Source organism: Oncorhynchus nerka, linkage group LG1 (assembly GCF_034236695.1).
Source record: "Oncorhynchus nerka isolate Pitt River linkage group LG1, Oner_Uvic_2.0, whole genome shotgun sequence".
NCBI classification, from domain to species: Eukaryota; Metazoa; Chordata; class Actinopteri; order Salmoniformes; family Salmonidae; genus Oncorhynchus; species Oncorhynchus nerka.
Window position 1 is genome coordinate 20113786 of NC_088396.1, and position 17613 is coordinate 20131398.

The 17613-nt window shown below is 42.0% G+C and overlaps 1 long non-coding RNA gene across 1 annotated transcript; it reads right to left on the bottom strand.

The window, feature by feature from the left end:
- Positions 1 to 8306: 8306 nt before the first annotated feature.
- On the bottom strand, positions 8307 to 17206 carry LOC135565674 (uncharacterized). Its single transcript, XR_010461771.1, has 3 exons — positions 17062 to 17206; positions 11456 to 11609; positions 8307 to 10189 (listed from the first exon to the last, which is right to left on the bottom strand). It is a non-coding gene; the product is annotated as an uncharacterized LOC135565674 (long non-coding RNA).
- Between the last annotated feature and the right edge of the window lie 407 nt (positions 17207 to 17613).

Genomic DNA, 17613 nt, shown 5'->3' on the forward strand with positions numbered 1-17613 from the left:
CAAATATAATACAAAGAAAAAAACTGCCATTTTTTATACCATCATCTTTGAAACGCAAGAGAAAGGCCATAATGTATTATTCCAGCCCAGGTTCAATTTAGATTTTGGCCACTAGATGGCAGCAGTGTATGTGCCACGTTTTCAGACTGATCCAATGAATCATTGTATTTCTGTTCAAAATGTTGTATCAAGACTGCCCAAATGTGCCTAATTGGTTTATTAATAACTTTGGTTTATTAAATAATAAATTGGACAGTGCAGTTAGCTTAACAAGAATTTAAGCTTTCTGCCAATATCAGATATGTCTATGTCCTGGGAAATGCTCTTGTTACTTACAACCTCATGCTAATCGCATTAGCCTACGTTAGCTCAATCGTCCCGTGGGTGGGACACCGATCTGTAGAGATCCTTAATGCACTGACTGTAAGTCTCTCTGGATAAGCACATTTGCTAAATTACCAAAATGTAGATGTGAAAATGAACACTGGCAAAGTACACTGCTGGATATTATTCCAATGAGCTCCGCCCCCAAACCAAATTTAATCAAAACAGTTTGAGGGCGGAGCTCATTAGAATAATACCCAGCAGCTGGTGTTGGGACCGGAAAAACCTGGGGTTGGTGCTGTGGACCTGGGTGTACAGTAAAGGTTTAAGGTCAATCTTTTTTCATTTTTTTCTTCAAAATTCAATACATGTCAAAGTTTCTAATCAAATTTAGTTAAACTTAAACATTTATAAACAATAAATAATCAATCCAATTTAAGTTAAATCCAAAGAAAAACAAACACATATTACCAAGAAACAAACACAAAAGCATTCATTCAAATAAGTAAAGGTTTAAGACTTAATGTCAATGTCACTCTGATCTATCCCCTACACATTAAATTATTGGGGCACTACTACCACATATCAGTTCAATTGGTACAGCATTCTCAGTAAAGGGTAAAACAAAGTTGTCCACTATCAGCATATCTATTAAGTATGGCCATCAAAATGTTAGCTATTAAAGTCAGATCCAACAATAATATGAAGGAGCTAGAAATCCAGCGCTTAAAACCAAAGTTGTCATTGTACACTGACGCTTCATGTTTTCTTTTAAATCCACAATCCCTGCACAGCCTCATAGAGGACCTCGGACATTTCTAACCTCTGAATAAAAATCTAATTATGATAAATGCGTCATATTACGTATTGGATTTCTAAAAACTTTTACATTACCGTGTAGCTTACCAATAAAATGGTCCGATCTCCAAAATATTGCTATTTTTTAAAACAAGCAATAGAAAGCTGGTTGCGATTTCAGTTTAATCCACCAAAAAAAAATATATATATTATGGTTAAATATAAAATATACTAATTGATTTAAAAAACATTTGTAAATGATATCATAAATAGGACTGGTGGAGTTGTTAAACATGCAGTTAACCTAAATATATGGAAATGTCTGCTCTATCCAAAATTATAACCAACTTATTGCAGAAAATAACATTAAACATTAATATTGTTTTTTTGGGGGGGGGCGGGGGGGATTAAAACTGTATAATATTTGTAGAATGTTATATATATATATATATATATATATATATATATATATATATATATATATATATATATATGGGGGATACAACCATCCCAGCTCAGTATATTTTGTTGCAAAGAGACAGAATCATAAGATCACTTGTTTTGGTACTGCCCATAAAGTATGGAGCTTGTTTTTGGTCACAGGTTCAGGAATGGTTGGAAATTGCAACATTTACTTGGAGCTAACTCTGTAAATAGCACTGCTGGGGATTTGAAAAGTCATAGTCAATCAAATAATAATATTTTTTAATTTACAATTTAATCTTTAATTTACAATTTGTAGAAACGATTACAATAGAAAGGTTTAGAACATTTTATGAAACATCACAGCACAGTGGGAAAATATATGGCAGCTAAAAATGAACTGGATGGTCTTCAGAGATAGATGGGAGGGGTTGAGGGTAGCTGAAGGCTGGGACTGGATGGTCTTCAGAGATAGATGGGAGAGGGTAGCTGAGGCTGGGACTGGATGCTGAAGATGGGAGGGGTTGAGGGTAGCTGCTGGGACTGGATGGTCTTCAGAGATAGATGGGAGGGGTTGAGGGTAGCTGAAGGCTGGGACTGGATGGTCTTCAGAGATAGATGGGTTGAGGGGTAGCTGAGGGGACTGGAGGTCTTCAGAGATAGATGCTGGGACTGGATGGTCTTCAGAGATAGATGGGAGGGGTTGAGGGTAGCTGAAGGCTGGGACTGGATGGTCTTCAGAGATAGATGGGAGGGGTTGAGGGTAGCTGAAGGCTGGGACTGGATGGTCTTCAGAGATAGATGGGAGGGGTTGAGGGTAGCTGAAGGCTGGGACTGGATGGTCTTCAGAGATAGATGGGAGGGGGGTTGAGGGCTGGGACTGGATGGTCTGAGAGGCTGGGACTGGATGGTCTTCAGAGATAGATGGGAGGGGGTTGCTGAGGCTGGGACTGGAGCTTCAGAGATAGATGGGAGGGGTGAGGGTAGCTGATGGTGGATGGTCTTCAGAGATAGATGGGAGGGGTTGAGGGTAGCTGAAGGCTGGGACTGGATGGTCTTCAGAGATAGATGGGAGGGGTTGAGGGTAGCTGAAGGCTGGGACTGGATGGTCTTCAGAGATAGATGGGAGGGGTTGAGGGGGAGGGATTGAGGGTAGCTGAAGGCTGGGACTGGATGGTCTTCAGAGATAGATGGGAGGGGTTGAGGGGAGCTGACTGGGCTGGGATGGGAGGCTGAGGGTAGCTGGATGGTCTTCAGAGATAGATGGCAGGGGTTGAGGGTAGCTGAAGGCTGGGACTGGATGGTCTTCAGAGATAGATGGGAGGGGTTGAGGGTAGCTGAAGGCTGGGACTGGATGGTCTTCAGAGATAGATGGGAGGGATTGAGGGTAGCTGAAGGCTGGGACTGGATGGTCTTCAAAGATAGATGGGAGGGGAGGGAGCTGAGGGTAGCTGAAGGCTGGGACTGGACTGGTCTTCAGAGATGGTCTTCTGGAGATAGATGGGAGGGGTTGAGGGTAGCTGAAGGCTGGGACTGGATGGTCTTCAGAGATAGATGGGAGGGATTGAGGGTAGCTGAAGGCTGGGACTGGATGGTCTTCAAAGATAGATGGCAGGGGTTGAGGGTAGCTGAAGGCTGGGACTGGATGGTCTTCAGAGATAGATGGGAGGGGTTGAGGGTAGCCAAAGTCTGGTGCTTAAAACAAACAAAGATGACTAATGTAAAACATACTGTCTGTGAAATGTATGTAGTATGTATACTCTGGAAGTGGATGCCTAAGTATGGTTGTCCATTAGTTTACTCCAATCAGGGGAGGGGTGATAGAGTTATTGGAAAATAATAAAGAATAAAAATATATACAAAATTATATATTGTTTAAATAATATGTATTTACAAATAAAAAAATATATTGGGATTGGAAATTATGCAGATAATTACATTGATAGAAGCCACAATCTATTTGCAGTATTAAAGCTGATCTTCCCCCTAAAATATAAATCTAACAATAAATAATTAATCCAACTTAAGTTAATCATAAAACAAAAAAGCACCAAAAATAGTTTATAGAGAGTTTGTAAAGATTTAAGACTTATTATCACTCTGATCTGTTTCCAAAACACATCAAATTATTAGTGCTCTACTATCACATATCAGCTCAACTGGTAAAGCATTCTCAGTAAGGGGTGCAACAAATCTAGCCACTTACAAGGCATGCCTTAAAATATGTTAATGAGCCAGAGATTTATTCCCCACCCACAACATTTTCCCACAACGCACCATAATTCACAGTGTGCTGCTGTAAATATTCAGCAAATCAGGTAATGAAGTGCTTTACTGTAAAATTGTATTATAAAATCAATTTTACAGCATTGTAGGGTAATGCCATTGAGCCCCCATAATGCATTGCTCTTTACAGTACTGTACTGTAATATAGAATAACAGTAGCTAACTGTAGATTTTTGCTGTAAATGTACAACAATTTGTTACAGCGCACACATCCACACCAAACACACCACCCACAGCACACCAAACACTCCCAATATATAAATTCCTTTTGCTTTCTATACAGGGGTTGACAAATACTACGACAAGTAGCATTATTATAATAAAGTACTACTACTACTTCCACTACTACTACTACTACCTCAGCAGTCAAAACTGATTGAAATGAGGTTTCTAGTTCTGATCTTAAGGTGCTTTTAATGACGTCACCTCAACCTCAACCTTCAGGGATGTATATAAAGTGTAATATTGGGATGCAAACTCAAAATGGATTACATTCCAACTCTATATTTGACTTGGTACAGGAGTCTTCTTTTTAATTATTATCCCATAACCATATGTGAGGTGTACACTTTCGTTTCAAAGTAGATTTGTTTAAGACTACCATGGAACACTCTGTGTGAACCTGATTTAGCCCACTGCGGTAAAAGGTTAAAAGAGCAAGGCAAACAGCTCTCACACCCACACCCCAGGAGGGCAGTGGGGTAGAATGTAAAACAAGCGGGGCTATCTGGAGAGAGATAAGACGTGAAGTTATGCCTGGGCAGCGTGACTATGACATCACGGCTGCGTCTCTCACTCTCCCTCTGTCCCTAGGCTAGACGACACCACCGGCCTAATATAGCCATCAACATTGCTGCCAGACAGACACACAACCAGGAACAGGGGGCAAGTCTGGCATGCACTTGCTTGGCTGGGGGTTGTGCGCATGTGTGTGTGTGTGTGTGTGTGTGTGTGTGTGTGTGTGTGTGTGTGTGTGTGTGTGTGTGTGTGTGTGTGTGTGTGTGTGTGTGTGTGTGTGTGTGTGTGTGTGTGACGTCTCCGTTACATCAGGCGACGCCGCAGTCCAGCTGACTGAGACATTCCAACATGGCTGTAGAAGAATATCTTATTTAGAGATTAGTGTATGTGTGTGAGTGATTGCATGCGTGCGTGGTCATGGGGTCATTGTCACCATAGGCTAAAGGTATCCTCTGTGACGTGATGCCACTAGGTTATTGATTGTGTGTTTTGCTATAATGCTGCTTTAACTGTCAATTTCCATACAGTCTGAAATGTATGATAGTAGATCATTCAATAAGACATGTTACAGGGGCATTTTCAGGGACATGTTTTTTTTAAATTAACATTATTACATTGTGTTATATAGATTCATGTGGTTGACTTTAAACGTCTGTGGTAATATATACACTGATTTATTTATTTACATTGAAAATCATTTAAACTCAGCTGAATGTATTTGTTTGAACCATCTGATGTTTGGTTTAATTATATTAATGTTGTGTCATATTTATCCCATATTATTTATTGGTGTGACAGGCAGGGTAAAGGCAGGGGGAAAACTCAATTGAATTAATTACCCAATTAAAAACAGAAAGTAATTAACATAAATTATACATTACCCATATGAAATAAGTTATTTTTCACTCACGACACTTACATCAATTTAAATATTATTTGTTGATGATATATTTCTCAAATGCCAATTAGGTAAACTGTAAAAACAATTGTTTAAGAATTGAACGCAAAACGAAACACTTTTCTGTAACACTTTTTAAACGCATCAAGGCATTTAGAATTGAAATGAAGACGCATCACAGTGTTTAGTAAACACCAGAACATGTTTATTCACTATAACACTTTTTAAACACATGAACACGTTTATTCAGCACACGGCATTTAGGTTTTAACGCTACTGTACGGTGTAAAGCTGTGTTTGCATATTTCCCAACATGCCTTTCGAGTGAAAATGAGAGACACCCACCCATGATTGTGTATGTTAGTGACAGAGACATGCTTGTTTCATTCTAAACTAATAATTGAGGTTTTCACTAAGTGAAAGTTTAAGGGAATTTCTATTTGAAAGAAGTTATAGGTTTATCATCCTCACCATGGTTGTTTGAAAATCCTGGGTCATGAGCTTATGTCAGACCTGCAAGTCACAATGAACTGTGTTGTAACTAACTAGTTCTTAGCAGAATCCAGCCAAATGGAGGATACACCATACATTGGACTGCTTCATCACCCATAGCCTGCACTCAGAATGACTGCTAATGGTAAAGATTTAATAAACAAGACTACCTAAACCTTCTAAACTGGAACAGCCATCTTAGTATTCTAAATATCAACCTGCTACAAAGCATACTGGGAAATATGATAATGAGGCCCCTCCCACATCTTTTTCTCTCTGAGTGAAGATAGGAAAGTAAACACTAGTGTTTCAAATCTGAACACAAATCTGAGATACATTGTGTTCTCCTGGTTGGAAACTGAGTGGGAAAAGCTGCCTGTCATGTTTAACCTTGCATTCTAAACAACTGTGTTTAAGATGAGAACACTTATTGGCTAATCAAAATGCCTAATGTTTAATTTTTAAATACTGATGCTCAGGTTATAAATGTGTCACGTTTCATGGTTTTAGAGTGTATATTTTGAAAACGCATTACACTACTTGTTAATCATTTAGCTTCAGCTCTCTTAAATTGCAATAAGAATTGAAATATTCTTAGAGCAGTGGTTCACTGGGCAGGTTCTCTCTCCCTCTCTATCGCTACCTTTTAACAAAGTCAGTTACCCGTTGAGGTGCTGTGGGGCCAGCCGGCAGTATTCCCAGGGTGCTGGGCTGTTGGGGTTCACACCTTTTACTCTTCAGGAATCTCTGGAATTCCCAGCTTCATTTCCACTGCGAGGCGGGAGCACCAATTGCCATTGTGTGTGTGCGTGTTAGGGTGTGTGGTGATATGAAAGACCCCGCCTGTGTGTGTTGAAATACATAGTACTACGCCCGTACATCCACCCAGAGAAGAAGCAGGGAGTACTCTCCGTGTGAGACCACAATAGAGTGACTCACACACACACACTCACACACACACACACACACACACACACACAGCGTTATCAGGGTAATTTCTGACACTGCTGCTCAGTGATTGTTCGGTATTGCCTTATTGTATTGCATCGCTATAAACATATGCATGTTTTTACAGTAGGTGACTTTGAATACATCCATTGCTTGACATACAATTTGGGTCATTATAGACCGTATTGATTTGAATGAATATTATGTCCAAATGATTGATTGCAATGTATAATGCATTTACAGTACATATGTAGGATCTTAATTTGAACCAAACCTTTTTTGCTCAGAATTTTGCAAACTTGTAGTGTATTCAAGTTTTTAAAAGACTTCTAAAGGTAGTAATTTCCACTTTAAAATGTCAGACTTGATTTCTCCTAACGAAAAAAGTATCACCCCCTACAAAAAATGTCCATTAATTAAAGTCCATATAATAATGAACTTTTCCTGTTGATGCAGGATTATTTTACTGCTGTAGCAAGATGGCTCAAATTAAGATCCTACATCCTTTATTTATAATGAATTCACTCATCAAATTAGTCTTACATTTTTATGAAGCTGATATATCGCTAAATTCATTTCAAAGTCTCTGCACATATAAATGTATATTTTATATTTAATAAATATTTTATATTTAATAATATTTTAAAACATGTTTTACCCTAATATTTAGACTTTTCCAGAACAAGGAATTGCATAACTGTAATTTACTAATTTACTTAAATGTACATTTGAAATAATTGTTTCTAAACTCACCTAAGGGGAAACAAATGTGAATTGAATTGTACAAACGTTTCTGTCAACTAGGGTAATCAGCAATCCATATCATTTTAAATATTAAATTGTAATTTACAACAATTAATTGTATTATTTTTTAAATTACTTATACAAATTAATTGTATACATATTTTACAATTTTCTGTTAAGAATTTGAACAATTTCTTTAGCTGTCTAGAATTATTACAGTAAAAATGTACTTACACACCTGAAGCAAACAAACTATTCTTTTAAGAAAACACATGTTAAGTAAAACACCAAGACTCTATGAAATATTGTAACACAACCTATTCAAAACCCTCTTCTACAGAAGTAATGCTCATCCTAGTCAAAATCAGAGGAATAAGATTCTCTGGCATTGCAGTCATTACCTCCCATTATGCCTTTCTAGTGAAGGTAATTCCAGCTGTTTGTCCCCAAGTTCCAGAGTCCTTTAGCCAGTCATGGCTCTGAGTCATGCTAGCTAAACCACACTAACGCTAGCTAGCTACCAGAGCTGAGAGCCACTATTGAACACAATGAGAGACTTACAGAGAGCAGTAGTTTCTCTGTGCTGCTGACACATGGCAAGCTGTGATTCATACACACACACCCCTCCCCCCCACCCTCTGTACATTCTGTAGTAACTGGGTTTCCTAGAGCCCCACCCAACCACTATGCATTATGTAGTAACTGGGTCATAATAATAATTTTATACTGGCCCCCAAAAAATCCATAATTTCAAATGTATATTATATTCATAATTTGGCATCATTTACATTTCCTCATTTACCTACTTCAGTCATTTTGATCCCTACTTCAGTCATTTTGATTCCCTACTTCAGTCATTTTGATTTCCTACTTCAGTCATTTTGATTCCCTACTTCAGTCATTTTGAATCCCTACTTCAGTCATTTTGATTTCCTACTTCAGTCATTTTGATTCCCTACTTCAGTCATTTTGATTTCCTACTTCAGTCATTTTGATTCCCTACTTCAGTCATTTTGATTCCCTACTTCAGTCATTTTGATTTCCTACTTCAGTCGTTTTGATTCCCTACTTCAGTCATTTTGATTCCCTACTTCAGTCAATTTGATTTCCCACTTCAGTCATTTTGAATCCCTACTTCATTCGTTTTGAATCCCTACTTCAGTCATTGTCTTTTGAAAGCCACGAGAGTACCTACAGTGGTATAACGGTGTCTTTACGTAGCTACAGACTCCAGCTTCATGAACTTGCAAAGGTTTTAGTAGCCAGAAAAGCAGTGTGGGTAATACAGGTCTATCCTCAATGTGACTCACGCTGTCCATTTAAAATAATTATGAATGGACTGTGTCAGCCCCAGACGTTTCTCCCACATCCCATACTACTATGACTGGTTGTGTATGTATGTACTTTCCTATTTTTGTGCGTGTTCATGCTGTACCACTCATGCACGTGTGTATTGTGTGTGTGCACGTGCACATATGTGTGTGTACACAAGCGTGGTAGTCTTAACAGAAGACCATATAGAGCGTAGTTTGGGTGCAGCTCTGGGATGAGTCACATGCCCTCCGCTGACTAAGTTCCCAGCTATGTGATTCTGGGAGAAGGCTCAGCCCCATCCGAACCCTAGCCCAAACCAACCACTGGGGAAGAGAGGGGTAGGAGGAGGACAGGGAGGGAAGGGTGTTGTAGTCAGGAGGAAGAGGATACGAAGGGCTAAGGTAAGGCAGGGAACACCCAGTGGTGAGGGGTAGGGTCTGAGAGGAAAGGAGGGTAGGTCTGGGCTGGGCTAGGACCAGTCGGCAGGTAGGGTATGGAGAGATGGGGCAGGGGTTGAAAGTAAGACATTTAGGTATAGGTTAAACTAGGGAGTAAGGACGGGTAGAGTGTGGGGGTTGGAAACTTTTAACATTGAAACGGAACATTTGTATCTTTAAACATAAAAACAGAAATGTTTACTTTTAACATTAAAATGGAACGTATGTAACTTTTCACATTGAAACGGAACGTTTGTAACTTTAAACATAAAAACAGAAATGTTTACTTTTAACATTAAAACAGAACATTTGTAACTTTTAACATTGATTCGGAATGTTTGTAACTTTTAACATTAAAACGACTTCATACAAGGAGTGTCATACTGCACACGCACTGTTCAGATCAGGTGTCTCTATACATCTGCTGATTGGTTGAGCTACCAGCGTGATCAGGGATTTGTATTGGAGTGGCAGTTTCTGAGCCTCTTCCTGTACTCTTGGTAACAGAGTAAGGAAAGTTATGGTTGTGAGAAGGTTATATGGAGGTGAGTACTGGCAGATGAAGATGTTTTTTCTTTCTCTGTCGTTCTCTCTGCTGGACATCCAAGCTTCTGTCTTGTACTTGTCATCAGTGCTGTGGTGTCTGATAACTCAGCTTATCTTCCTATTTCTCAGGTGTCTCAGAGGAGATCGACTGTAAGTCCAGGTACTTTCTCTGTGGTGTAGACTAGAGACAGTTCAGCGGGACCATTGCGATGGGATAGAAGCGGAGGGGTCCAGTTTTTGCCTATGAGAGACATTTGGGATATACAGGACTCTCACTGTTTGTTTCAATCAATAATTCATTCAATCAATCAACACATCAATGTGTACATCTCGGTGTTGATAGCGATACTAGAATCTTTGTGTTCAGGGCTGCCTGTCGTTTCCCTATTTTACAGGCTTTTCAACAGACGCCCGACACTTTGGTAGGGGAGTTTCCTGCTTTTAAAGACCCGAGGCGAACACGCACACACACGCACGCGCACGCACGCACGCACGCACGCACGCACGCACACACACACACACACACACACACACACACACACAGAAACACAGTACACTACTGAAGCTGCCCCTGGCCGACATTTCTTTCCTCTCCCCTCATCCTCTCTCCTCCTCTCCTCTCTCCCTTCCTTTCTTTTTTTCTGAATGGGTGTCCTCTCTCTAACCTCTCAATTGAGAGGAGTGTAACCGGACAATGCCCTTCACAGAGATAGGCCCCGCCCCTTTCAGCCAGGCTCATAAGACTATAAGAGCACAGAGACTCGGCTCGGAGTGTGTGTAACAGAGTGTGTGTGTGTCTGTCTGCGTCAGAGGGACGGAGGGAGAAGGAGAGCAGGGGAGCCAGAGAGGGAGGTAGGCACAGAAAGAGAGGAGGACTGAGGGAGAAGGAGAGTCTTAGTGCTGTGTAACATATGATAGTAGTTTCTCTCGGCAGGGCCGAGCTGTGAGAGTGTGGTCGGCAGCGGCGTCTCGAGTGTGCCGGGAAAGCACCTTTATCCCAGAGGGACTCATACACAGAGAGAGAGAGAGAGAGAGAGAGAGAGAGAGAGAGAGAGAGAGAGAGAGAGAGAGAGAGAGAGAGAGAGAGAAAGAGAGAGAGAGAGTCTGTGTCGGCTTCAGCACAGCACTGCGCTGTCACTTTAAGCCTGTTACTGATTACACTCAGTTACACAGAATGCAACTGGAGTAGAAAAAAAAGACTGACAGAGAAAGAAAGAAAGAGATCTAAACCAAATTCAAAATAGTCCGTCCTTAGTTTCACAGAAACTGTGAAGTTGTCGTAGGGTGAGAGACAATTATCGCTCTCGCTCTTTTCTCTCTCTCTCTCTCTCTCTCTCTCTCTCTCTCTCTCTCTCTCTCTCTATTCCTGAGAGTGGCAAACTGGAGGGGAACCCCAGATGATCTGCCAGGGAGAGAGCGGGGGCAGAGAAAAAGAGGAGGAAGAAGAGGGAAACAGACAAACAGAGACAGTGAGAGTCATAGAGAATGAGAAGGGGACCTTTCAAACCTGGTAAGAGGCTCCCAGACGTCAGGAAGAAATGCTCCGAGAGGGTAAGTGAAAAAAATAGAAATCTCAGCTAACACTGCTGCTTCTGATGGATGTCATATGGTCCACGTTAAGGCTGAGAAAACGCTCACAGATCCTCCATAGTTAGACCAAACTAGAGGAAAACAGAGAAGCAGAGTTGTTAGAATCAGAAGGACAGATTCTTATTGAATAGAAATATACACTGCATTTAGAAAATAGTGACATCATTGTGACAGAGATCCTCTCTCTAACTGTAAGGCCTGTAAGAATAGGAAGACGTGGGGCATCTTTTGGGATTGATATTTGTGTGAGGTACTTTAGCTGAATGCTAAGTGATAGATTGACTGTAATGTGTTAGTGCTGCTATGTATTAAATGGGGTTTACTACTGACAGTGTTACGTCATAGTTTGTCTATACTAGTGTCATAGCAAATAGCTCATTCACTGTTACATAGTAATAGCGCACAGCTTGGGCATCGTTGGAATGATCCGGATACAGCTGTATGAGAGAGCTATAGCTCTTCTGCAGTCTCCAAATGCGAGTTCTTTAAATGAGCTGTAAATAGTACATGTGATATTGTATAGGGCAAACTTTATTTTTCATCATTAGGATAACAGTTATATTATGTGTCTGTAGTCTATTTTATCTCTTCAGTCGTTGACTTGTTCTGTTGGGTTGATACCATATCTCAGAGGGAATAGTAATGTAATATCATTTCCTGTCTATGCGTTCCCCCTCAGCCTCTGTCGTGCTGTCTCCCCCGTAAACTTGGGTAATGGTACAGTCCACTCCTTGTACCCAATGGCAGAAGGCATAAATGAACTCCGAGCACAAAGGATAGGGGGATGCGTTGTAGAAGGGGAAGTGAATGTATACTATATCCTACCACATGCGGAACTCAGTGCTGTTTCTTTATGAATGGGCAGTCTGAGTGCACGATCTGATTGGTTGAGAGAAGAGAATCATTTCTGAATGGACAGCAGGGTGCAATCACCGGTGTTTAGAGTAACCTTCTGCGGTTGCCTTGCTCTCCCCCGGTTACCAGCTGTCCCGAAGGTTGTGTGTGTGTGCGCGTGTTTGCATATGTATGTGTGTGCGTGTTTGCGTATGTGTGTGCGTGTCTGCGTATATGTGTGTGTGTGTGCATGCGTGTCTGCGTATTTGTGTGTCCAGATTAGTATTTTAAGGTTTAATGTCCATCAGGCAATGATATGGTTTGATTTGATTCTGTATTTATTTACTCAATTGGGTTCATAACATACAAATGTTGTGTGGTGAAACTTCCCTTAGAGTTAGGCATTACTTCTGGTCCTTCTCTCTGGGGTGTGACAGGTCTTGAATTGTAGTGGCATACTAACCTAATTACTTTAGTGCTGCTCATACCGAAACAAATGGAAGCAAACGTGAACAATGGCCATCCTAAAATTAGATCTCAAGGCTACCTGTCATAGACATGGGATCCCTCAGAGGGCACGTGTGTGTGTGTGTGTGTGTGTGTGTCTGTGTGTGTGTGTGTGTGTGTGTGTGCATGGCCAAGGAATGTGCTTCCAGACAGCCCCTGCATGCTAGTCCCTCTACACTCCCTCCCACACACTCACACACCCTTTCTCTTTGTTTTACTGCAGTACAATGATATCCAATCCTATGGCTCCACCTCAGATAACTCTGGTTCCCTCACCCTCCCAGTCCAACTGTCTGGCCAACAGTCACACTCATGCAATACTTTCTTTGGTCGTTTACTGACTGCGTGCGTGTGGATAGTAAAACAAGGAAAGTTTGTGGGGACATTATTTTAAGCTCAGGGGTTAGGTTTAGGGTTAGAGTTTGGGTTCAGTTTAGGGTTAGGGTTAGGGGTTTGGGGTTAAGGTTAGGGTTAGATTGAGGGTGACGGTTAGGGAAAATAGGATTTTGAATGGGAATTATTTGTTTGGTCCCCACAAAGATAGTAAAACAAATGTGTGTGTGTGTGTGTGTGCGTGTGCGTGTGCGTGTGTGTGTGTGTGTGTGTGTGTGAGAGGGTGATATAAGTCAGCCATTAACTTTGTGAATTGTGTTTGTATCTGCATATCTGTGCTTATCGTGCCTGCATTTCTAGACTGTGTAATAAGCATGCTATTGTCGGTAAGATGCGTCGCCGGTATCTTGATGGTTGAGATAAAATTCTCAGAGGTAGATAATGTTGGAATCTGCCCTCTATCTTAATCCAATACCCATGCACTCTCACCTGTCCTTCTTGGCAAAGTCTGGCAGATGAACATCTTTCCGTGGCAGAGTATTTTGGTGGTAAAAGTAGGGTTGAATAATGTGAGGTCATCAGTTCACCGTGCAGTGAGTGTGTTGGCGGGATCTTTAATCATGTCACTAGCCGAGGTCAGTTTATTTAACTAGAGCAAACCTATTGAACTCCACTCTATCGCGTTCCTTTTTGCATGAGCTGATTTCGCTTTGTTTATACAACAATGGAGCCACTCTCACTGGAAGTCTGTCGTTCGCAGAGAAAGGAGTTCAGGCTTAACTGCATAACTTAGACGTCACAGGAGCAGCTCGCTGCGTTTGGTTTGATGTCACCACACTCAAGTGTGCGTGTGTTTGTGTTTGTATGGGCTCTAGGGGGCGGAGCCTGTGTGCATTCAGGTACGATAGGTTCCAACGGTTCTCCACACACCCATCTGGTACGGTGTGTGTCCCTATGCCCATATATGGCTGTAGCTTCCCCTACCTGGTGCCTAACCGAGAGTGCATTGAATTCTAATAAGTCGGGGTGCCGGAAAGAGACCCTAGAGCGGAAGCACGTCATGAAACAGCTGGATGAACGAGCAAGACCTGAGATCTGTGTTTGAAGGAGATATTTCTTTTCTACTGTAATCAGCTGGAGAGATGACTCACAGGGTACATAAGTTATTCAGATGGGAGCCAGTAATAAGTGTTATAGTGGAACTCTTTATCTACTGCTGACTACACTCACAAGAGATTGGATACATAGAAAACAGAAAAACAGGGATTTTCCTGGCTGATATTGCTAATATGGGAACTCTCATCAAGAAATGTATGGTGAGATGCCAATCAGCTGTTCAGGTTAGAATTCAGTAAGCTAAAAGTTCAAGGGAAGTAGAACGTGTATCTGACCTTCTAAAAGGTGCCTGAAGTAGCTTTACATCATTTATTATTTTCAACACATTTTCCACACATTGGAACAATCCTTACATTCATCCATTGGAACAATCATTACAGTAGGACAATACTTCCCCGGCAAGGCAGATACCGTGATCAAGAAGGTAGGAAGAGGGCGAGGCTCAGCTATTGCACTCTGGCTGTGCAGATCCCTGCGAATTCAACAAATGGGGCAGTGTAATGCTATAGGACTGAGCATGGAGCCAGTAACCCTAAAGCAGCTAGGGAGAGAGACACATCCAACTCAGCTCCACAGGATCTAGGGATCTTGGACCATCATCCATCCAGCTCTCCCTCTCTCTCTCTCTCTCTCTCTCTCTCTCTCTCTCTCTCTCTCTCTCTCTCTCTCTCTCTCTCTCTCTCACTCTCTCACTCACTCTCTCTCTCTCTCTCTCTGGATTTGGGACAAGAGAGAGGTTGCCAATCCTTCATAAAGACACTACACCAGGGAGCTCCCCTTTCCTCCTCTCTCCAGATCCTCTCCTCGCCCTGCCAGCCCTTTCCCATCTGTCCAGCCTTTTGGAAGGTCCCACAGACACCCCTCTCTGGGCTAGGGATATGAATGGGTCTGGGGCTGAGGTATTGGACTGGTACGGGGTTACAGGGATGGGGCTGAAATAGCTTCTGGAGCTGGGCCTTTAGTTGTAGGCTCCAGGACCACTGTTTGGCCGAGCCAACACCCAGATGAACCATTCAGGGTCCCCTTTCACTTTCAAACTGTTACATCTGCTCTGCTTTACGCTAATAAAGCAGATGCTGTATTAGAAAGAGAGGAAATGAGAGGGGTGAGGGGGGGGGGGGGTTGGGTACTGTATCTAGAACAATTGAAATTGGGAACATTGTGGTAAACGGGATGGCAGGGACATTCAACGTTCCGTGACCTTCATGTCTCCACAGACCAGAAAATGGCTTCCCTCTCTCTGGTTGGACTGTTCTGCAGATCCGGCTGAACCAATCTGACCCTCCAGATCTGTCCCGGCGGAATGTTGGAGCGGAGTATCTGATTGGCCGATGCTCTGATGGAATTACATGCTAATTGTTGGAAAGTTGGTGCTGAAAGAGGACCAGTTGGTGAGAGTGCTGTAGACTAAGGGTTGGTTATGGATATTGTTCATCTCTCATGTGAATTGAATTTAGTGGAAAAGCAACCTGAACTCATACTGCCTTGGCCTCCAAGCTGATGATAAGTAATAACGAACATGGCCTGTCCTCCCAACACACACCCACAAACACACCCAACTTACACATCCTACAGACACACACCCACACACACATGCCCACATACTGTATACTTCAGTAAACGCCAACACCCACACACATCCACACATACATAATACCCAACTGCCACCCAATAAACACACACACATATACACACGGTGGTGGTTGCCCCATGCTTTGAGGCCAGGCAGGGTAATGATTAAGTTCCTCTTGGCTCCTCTTACTGTGTGTGTGTGTGTGTGTGTGTGTGTGTGTGTGTGTGTGTGTGTGTGTGTGTGTGTGTGTGTGTGTGTGTGTGTGTGTGTGTGTGTGCGTGCGTGCGTGCGTGTTTGCCTGCGTGTGTGTGTGATTGCCTGCGTGTGTGTTTGGCTGTGTGTGTGTGTGTGTGTGTTTGCATGTGTGTGTGTGTGTGTGCATGCGTGTGTGTGTGCGTGCGTGGATGTGGTCAGGCCCAGTCATCTCCCAGGCAGCTAGGAGGAAACCCACATCAACTGAAACATGCACCACACTCCAGGAATAGCCTTACGCTTATATATACACACACACAGCCCTGGTCTCAACCCTTCTTTATCTCTCGTCACAATGTTTTATATTGTGTTCTGTATAAACTTATGTGCCTATTACAACTCGTATTTGGATTCTTTTCTGGCTTGAAGTGTTGTTGATTTTCGAACCTACTGTATCTATAAATCAAATGGTATTTTGTCAGTGGAGTTTGGCCTAGTGTACATCAGTGTGAACAGAAGGATTTCCCTTCTAAAGATTGTCTTTTCCACTTTGACATTTCAGACTTGATTTTCCCTTATGAAAAATGTTTCAACCCTTATAAAATTTCCATGAATTATAATCCACATAGTAATTCACATTTCCTGTTGCTGCAGGGTTATTGTCCTGCTGTAGCGAACTGGCTCAAATTAAGATCCTACATATGTAGTGTCCCTCTCAACCGTAAGGCTTTGGGCTTCACTGGAAACAACTGAGCCATTTACATACACTTGACCACTTCTGATGCAGAATGGCAGCATCACATGGACACACGCCCACACTCACAGCATTATCAAAGGATGGAAAGAAGCAGATAAGATAGAAGGATGGAGAGTGGAACACACTGTATCACCGTATCACTGATCATGTAAGTCTAACTGGTTTAGGTCTGTTACCATTACACACACAAACGCAGTCACACAATACTCACGTTTTAATGTTTTCACTGGGTTTGCAGTATACTCCAGGTTTGCTAATCTCGGTTAACCCAGAACTAAATTCTCACGTAGTTGGTAAGCTGCTCGATTAAGTTCTGTGTCCATACGCGTTAAGAGAAGAGAGGAAGAGATACTAGAACAAGGAGCGGAACCGGAACGAGGAGCTCCACCCTTACTTTTTGACAGTTACAGGCCAAATGTCCCCTCCCTTTTCCGAAACTCGGAAGATGCTAAGAACTGCGAAATCCGGATTTGTTCGAATAACCAGTGATGAAAAAAAAAAAACACTGGAACTACTGTTGCTCGTTATCCCACACACCCCATTCCTTCCCCGCAGATTCTACCGTACCAGTTATGTTGTGGTAGATCTGTCCACGAGAGATTACAGGTTTACCGACACTGTAAGTCTTGATCAAGTTAGGATCAGAAGTGAAACATGAACCCCTGTCACTGACCTGTTGCATTGTGTGTGTTATAGGTGTCAGAGCAGTCCTGAGTGTACCAAGCCACAGTCACCAGGGTGACTCATAACAGCACTGTGCTGT